Consider the following 7,982-nt stretch of genomic DNA (forward strand, 5'->3'; position numbering starts at 1 on the left):
GGGGTAACCTATTTCACATCATTATAGAGATGCCCACATAGGCTGGCATGTGTGCTTGACATACAGATTAAATACTGTGGAAGAAAATTCAAAGTGGTTTCTTTTTTTTTTTTTTTTTTTACAATTGTGCTACACAGGCTGACCAAATAGGGAATTGTCTTAGGCCAAACAAATGAACCCATTCTGGGAAGGAGTCACGTTTCCAGCCATGTTGAAATGTGATGTATCCTAATAGACATGAGGGGTATATATTTTTTTTTTTAATTGTACAGGGATGATTTATTGAAGGTATTGCTGAATCAATCAAGCCTGCATATGGATCATGGTAACTCGATTTAGTTTTGCTCTCTGCTAAATCTGTCCTGCTTTACAAATCATGTAAAATAAGTATACACTGGTGATAGACCTTGTAGTATTTGCTGACATCTAGTGGTTGGAAGCACGGTTAAATAAAATTATATAATTTGTATAGCTAATAATTACGAATTCACTGCATAAATATGTCAAGTGTGTTAATGTGTTATGTACGTTAAAATACGGAGTGATTGTTTAAAAAAGGCTTTGCACTAACACTAGTCTTACTAGTACTAGCAGGAAAGTTTTTACTAGCAATGATTGTGTTGTTGTCTTACCTACCTTAGTTGAATGCACTGACCTTCTGGATAAGACCGTCAGCTAAATTACCAAAATGTAAAATGCTAACTTTTATTTGCTGAAAAAAATGTATTTCGAAAGGCTATGTGATATGCATGACCCGAAAAATAAACAATAATTTATCTTTGAACTCTGACCCTGCCGACAGTACGTGATTCATATACCGTTGCCGTGCTAGTCGGAACTAGAAAAGTCGAAAATTTGCTAAATCCGATTTGCTAAATGGTAAACGCGGATATACAACCAGTTAAATCGGAAATGCACGAGTTATCTAATTCCAACTAGAACGTGGACGCAGCACAAGTTGCACATTTGGGGAGGCGAAAACGCGGACAACAGCTGTGCATAATGCTGTAACGTTCAAATGTAATCTAACGGATCTCACTGAAAAATAGTTGGCAACACTATGACGTGGAGCAAAACTGAATTGATAGGTTTGTTGCTCTTTTTCCACCGCTGACATTACTGTAGTCGTTTTTAACTGTATGATAAAGGCCATTTTTGTTGTTGACATTTCACTTGACTCCTGACGATAGATCTTCAGTTAGCTAGCTAGCCAGCCAACGCGGTAACCCATCAACTCTTAGGTACATTTTACAACTGCACATTAGCAAGAGATGTAAATTACCTGAAATGATAACTAGCTAGCAAGCATCGTCATGTCTTGCATTTACGAACACTGACCGAAGGTTGTGTGTGACATTTAGTCAGCTAACGTCAGCCAAGTGTTCGTTACAGTGGGTTTTCACCATCAACGAATTCGACAGAAGTTCGTACGGGCCATTGATTTTTAACATGGGCACGCGGAGAAAATGTCTGGGAGATTGTTGGCGGGTGGGTGTCGAGAACCCTGCTAGCGGACTGTAGAAAACGTTTAGCTCTACTCTGCAAATTTCAAGCGGAACAAAGCATTGTCAAGAGGAGGCGCCGCCTCTGGTCAAAACCCTACGTTAGCTAGCTGATGAACTAAACCCATGGCTCCGATGGGAATCCGTCTATCGCCACTTAGTGGCCGTGTTTTGCTTATTGGGACTCAGCGTGATCTACCACCTCTATGCTGGAGTGATATCCAGCCGGATAGCTGCTTTCACTTCCAAGAAAACCGTGGACCTCCGGGACCTGCTCGCGCTTTCAGTAGAGGCTGCAGTTCAGGGCGGGCGAGAAGACCAAGGGGGAAACCAAGGAAGGGGCAAGCGAAAAGCTCACTCTGGGGGACTTGAACTCTCACAGAAAGATATACTACCTTATCAAGAACACCTAACAGTTATCCATATGTACAGGTAAGGAGGTTATTTGACCCCAAATATATACTATTTATGTTAATCAATATAGACATGAGTAACGTTAGCTTGTTGATGCTTTCACTTAACTGTGTACCAGTGTACTATACTTAGTGATTCTTTACCTACTGATTCATACGACTGATAGTAGTTCCATTGACTACAAGTAAATAAACAACGTAAGATTATGGGACACCGCTAGCCTATGCCCCAGAGAGTTTGTAATGTAATCAAAGGCACACCCTTGATATTTCGCAAGAGATATTTCGCCCTTGCGAAATATCTCTACGATGATTTTATCCACGGAGTTGAGTGCCGACTAGAGTTTTTGAAATTAACCTCCGACTCCTTCGAGTCTCTATTCAGTCAATATTTCAAGCATTTAAACCCTTACCATGTACCCATGTTTGCCCTCTGTAGTTGCATGCCTTCCTTTGTTTGCTGAAATCCATACTTTGTAATAAAAAGTAAGGGATTAAGAATTTTCATTATCGTGGAGTTGAGGTAATATGGCAATATTTGACCCTTTTATTTTACAGCATCAATCACATAATAGGCATTGGTCTCTCTTTTAGGTTGTCAATCAGTCTTAGTCTTCATAGTATTCATAACAATGCGTTTTACAAGCTGATGTGTTCTGTCCCCTTGCAGGTGAACTTTGAAGAGCATGATGAGACAGCTAATGAGCTGGGTGTGTGGAACAGAGACATCCCTGCTGACCTCCTGCAGATCGTGGAGGGTGGCAGGGAGGTGCCTGCTGACAGCATCACAGTCTGGATAGACCCCCTGGATGCCACTCAGAGGTCTGTTCTCAGGGCAGCTTTTGACCATTCAATGTTTTGGCCAAATGCAGAGCCTTTCAGGGCTCCAATGTGAATGTTAAATGCAATGTCAAAATGGGGCCCGACAGTAAATGTTTCAAAACAATATGGAGGCCAACAGATGGACTAGCTTTCACCAGTCATGTTATTCCAGTGTTCAATGTAGATAAGGACAATGGGGGGGATGACAATTTAGAGAGCCTATGAGTGAGCTCCACTGCTCTTTGTGTGGGTGTTTGAAATGAGACGGTGGGGTGGTTACCTAGACTCTGGTACAGTGTAGCCATCTTAGCAGTGTCCTGTTTCCTAAGCAGTTTCCTAAGCTGTGTCTTGTTTACTAACCTGTCTTGTTTCTTGATCCCATTGTTTTCTCTGTATCCCTTTGACAGAGAACCTGCTCAAGTATGTCACGACCATGGTGTGTGTGGCTGTCGATGGGAAACCTGTAATAGGTGTGATCCACAAACCTTTCACAGGATACACAGGTGTGTGTATGCGTCACTGTCGGACTGTACTTAGTGTGTCTCACTCCCCCTCAATGGTTTAAAGCATTGGATTGTTGAGAAGACTAAATGTCCACAGTATTTTCTACACCAGTCTAATGCTTTTACATCTGTGGGGGGTGAACAAGTGCAAGTTTTGGAGAGAAGGGGGAGAGACATAATTGGGGCTCAGGACAAAGCAACACTGTTCTACTGTATGAAATAAGTGAGTGGGCGGTTGACAGCTAGTGGTGGAGAGTCTACTCCAAAAGAGTAGATTCCTCTAACTCCTTGTCCACCAAGAGTCGGAATGGTCATTTATTTTGTTTGTTGCCTTGGCAGCTAGGCTGACGTAGGTTACTGATTAGCCTTGAATATTTTGCTTAGTAGAGATTGTCAGACTGCTCCATATGCATCGCTAATCAATCACCTAGTTAATTCGTGTGAGTGCCCGCTCTGACATGGCAGCCGTAGCTAATTTGAGCTAATTTTGGTCTGTTTTGTCAAATTTGAGTCTTGCGTCGAGAGAGTGTCGACTCCGATAGCAAGAGTCTGAGTCGACTCAAAATCCTTGTTGTTCACCACTAGTGACATCAGACGCTAAGTCACTCCTTTGAGAAATCACCCAGGAGGGGAGCTCACTATAAGGTGGCTTTGTTGGTGAATGGCTGCATTGAGTCCCGATGGTACAGGAGGCATAGACAGGCCGTAGAGCACAGTTCTGCTATTCGGGTGTCCAGTCCAGAACCAAAGCTAATTATTTCATAACCTCTAATCAGGGACTGATATAGACCTGGAGTACTTACACAGGCAGTCTTTTTATTTTTTTCAGTAATTGGTCTTAACTAATGACATCAGATCTTTTTCAGAGCTGATCTGATTGCGCAAAAGACCAATTTGAAATCAGAATTGGACTGCATGTGTAAATGCAGCCCAGGTGTGTGCAAATAATTATCAGGTAGAATAGAACCAGCAGTACTCTAGGCCTCATAGGGGAAGATTTGAATACCCTTGCTCTACACAATACATATGTTCCTGTCCACAGCCTGGGCCTTAGTTGGTGACGGGTCTAACTTGAAGCCTCGCACCAGCTACAACATGAACTCCCCCAAGGTCATTGTGTTCAGGTCGCACGCTGGGAAGGTGAAGGGTTTCATCGAGGAGGCCTTCGGGAACACAACAGTCATCCTCCCAGCAGGGGGCGCAGGTACTGCACTTTTGTTTGTGTGAAGTTAGTTCACCCAAATGTATAATTTCTTAATCATTATCTGGCCATGGAAGTAGTCTTGGGCGTGCTGTGAATGCGTCATACGATTAGGCTTTCATTTGCCATTTTTATAAGTATACCAATTTCTGTGGGCTTCAGTTTTTTAATAGGTGTTAAATGATTGGAATAACACCCTGTCAGGTATTTACACAATTTATTTCACTTTTGTGGATGTTGATCTTGTATTTTCTACTCTCCATAGGCTATAAGGTGCTTGCTCTGCTGGACCCCAGTGATGAGGACATTGAGAAGGCAGACATGTACATCCACGTGACCTTCATCAAGAAGTGGGACATCTGTGCCGGCAATGCCCTGCTCACAGCCCTGGGAGGTCACATGACCACACTGAAGGGCGAGGAGATAGACTATTCGGGAGTGGCGGGCAACAATGGTGGTCTGCTAGCCAGCGTCAAGGTGGACCACCAAGCCCTGGTGGCGAAACTGCCGGCATGGGACTCTGCTGAAAAACACTGAAAAACACACACAGATATTTACACTCACTACATTATGTTCATACACAGATGATCAAGGACAAACACACAAGATGACCACAAGCCTTGAAGACCAAACAAACACAGATGAGAGGACCGCACAATCTGGGACAAGACAATATTACAAAGCCCACCAGTTTCTCCTACAAACTCCTTTCAACATTTAAAAATAAATAGTATTTGTAAAAAGATAAGTCAGTCCTTGCATTTTCTATCATAGAAAGTGCTAATAAGTTGGACAAGGAAAAGCCATGTGCCCAGCTTCACTTTGTTGCTAAGATATGGGTGCCTTTGATTGGCATCGATGCCTGGTGTGGAAAGGAACAAATGTGTTGGAACACTCTGTAGTTGTCGTTCTTCTTGACACCTGTGGGATATGATTGCTGGTGAAGGTACAGGGATGAATCAGGAGGGTTTTCTTCATATAAGTAATTTTCATTGTAGCACAATAACCTTGATCCTGTGAGGTTTCTTCTTTTAGTTGCTCATTCCTACAGAACATTTACATTATGCTAGACAGGGTAACTATGAGGGGATCATTTGTTTAACGATAGCTTAACACATGATGCAGGGGTGGGATTTGAGCTGCTACAATGTGAATTGAATTTGAGGGATGTTTTTAAAAGCATGGTACTTCCTAAATATACACATTAGTTTTAGTGTACTACTGTGTGTGTGTGTGTATGTGAAAGTGCAATTTCCACTTATTTTTTATGAATAGCATCTGTGTGAATTCACTAGGTACTGCAGCTTTCCTGACTCCACCTCTGGGGCAAGGCTATACAGTGTTACATCCACATGTAGCTAGTTTAGTTGCTACATTTGCAAATAAGAAACCATTCTGTTGCAGGTATGAAAACAAAATACTTTGTGAACATTATATAGATTTATTTTTTATACTGCATTGTTGGTTAAAGCTTGTAAGTAAGCATTTCACTGTAAGGTCTACGCCTGTTGTATTTGGCGCATGTGACAAATAACATTTTACCAGAAGATGGAGACATTTGCATGGCCATTCTGTTTATCAAACAAAATTGTTTTTAGCTGAGTTCTCCGAGTGGATTGGAGTCCATCTATTTTATGACCCTATTGTTTTTCAAGGTTGAACTCTGTATTTAAATAGCAGATTTACCAAAGCCCTGTATAGGCACACAATCACATGTGCCATGGTAAAACTAAACTCATGAATGACCCTAACAACAGCTATTCACTTACAAAGTCCTACCTTCCAGCACCTATCTCTGGCTTATGAGGCACATACTACCATTTTTCAATACTGTATTCTCTCATTTCAATTTACACACCAAAGTCCAACCCACGCATGCCCTCTGAATCCTGGCTCACTTTTAATTGCTTTCATTCTCTGCATCCAAAATAGCCCTCGAATGGAACACGTGAATTAGAAACTGCTGTGATGACAGGTTGTCTTCTTAAAATGTGCCCAAAAGTATGAATAGAGTGGATTTGCATGCAATGGATTGACTGTGAATGTCAGAAGCACTCTGTTTTTCTTCCTGCCATGTCTGTAATTGAGCAAGATTAATGTCTTTTTATATAAATTCCTTGAATTAAATTGTGTGGTTTTTCATACCTTTTTTGGGCTGAAAGAGTGGTTTACCTACTGTGATTTTGGTCACACAGTGATGCTAAGTTTTTTCGGGGATAAAAAGTGCAATTTTCATTCAAATTTAATCAAAAAAACTTTCCTGTAGAGGTAAAAGGCTTCTTTCTATTTGATTCCTGTAGAGGTAAAAGGCTTCTTTCTATTTGATTCCTGTAGAGGTAAAAGGCTTTCTAGCTTGGTCGGTCTCTCTCTTTCTCTGTCCAGCTCTATCTGTCTCTTGTCTCTCTCTCTCTGTCCAGCTCTATCTGTCTCTGTCTCTCTGTCTATATCTCTCTGACTCTCGCTCTCTCTGACTCTCTCGCTCCTGTTCTCGCTCTCTCTATACAGCTATATAATTCTATACATGCTCTTTAATTCAGAGGTTCAGTGTTTCAACACTGAATACCTTTTTATAACACTAATAGCGAGAAACCAGTGAACAATGGTCAGGTCTGGCGGGACAATCGACCGGTTTACATATGTCAGAGTGTATGTCTGTTGCCTGGCAACAAAACCCAGGTCACCGTCAGTGGTGTAAAGTACTTAAGTAAAAATACTTTAAAGTACTACTTAAGCAGTTTTTGGGGGTATCTGTACTTTACTATTTATATTTGTACTTTTTTCTTCAGTACATTCCTAAAGAAAATGATGTACTTTTTCCTCCATACATTTTCCCTGACACCCAAAAGTACTCGTTACATTTTGACAGGAAAATGGTCAAATTCACACACTTATCAAGAGAACATCCCTGGTCATCCCTACTGCCTCTGATCTGGCGGACTCACTAAAGACAAATGCTTCATTTGTGAATTATGTCTGAGTGTTGGAGTGTGCCCCTGGCTATCCGTCAATAAAAAAATATTAAAATAAATGTGCCTTCTGGTTTGCTTTATATAAGGAATTTTAAATGGTTTAAACTTTTATTTTTAATACTTAAGTACGTTTTAGCAATTCCATTTACTTTTGATACTTAAGAATATTTAAAATCAAATACTTTTAGACTTTTACTCAGGTAGTATTTTACTGCGTGACTTTCACTTTTACTTGAGTAATTTTCTAATCATTACTTTTACTCAAGTATGACAATTGAGTACTTTTTCCACCACTGGTCACTGTGTCGCGCAATGCTTAAATCTATCCAATTTAGGGTGTACTCGTAAATTCAATCTGGAGTGCCAGAGTGTGCTCAGAGTGCGCACAGGGCATTCGTAAATTCAGAGCATTGTCAGATTTTCCTTCGTAAATTCAGGAGGAGTAGGGTTGATCCGAGTGTTCTGACCTCACAACGGCAGTCAAGCACCCAAGCTAACTGGCTAACGTTGGCTAGCTACTTCCAGACACAAATAAGAGAGCACCTCACTCTGACCATTTTACTCCCTAGCAG

General features: G+C 41.2%; 1 pseudogene; it reads left to right on the top strand.

The window, feature by feature from the left end:
- Positions 1 to 824: 824 nt before the first annotated feature.
- On the top strand, positions 825 to 6,585 carry LOC120020429 (annotated as a pseudogene).
- Positions 6,586 to 7,982: the final 1,397 nt, after the last annotated feature.

This window comes from Salvelinus namaycush, chromosome 25, assembly GCF_016432855.1.
Source record: "Salvelinus namaycush isolate Seneca chromosome 25, SaNama_1.0, whole genome shotgun sequence".
Taxonomy (NCBI): Eukaryota; Metazoa; Chordata; class Actinopteri; order Salmoniformes; family Salmonidae; genus Salvelinus; species Salvelinus namaycush.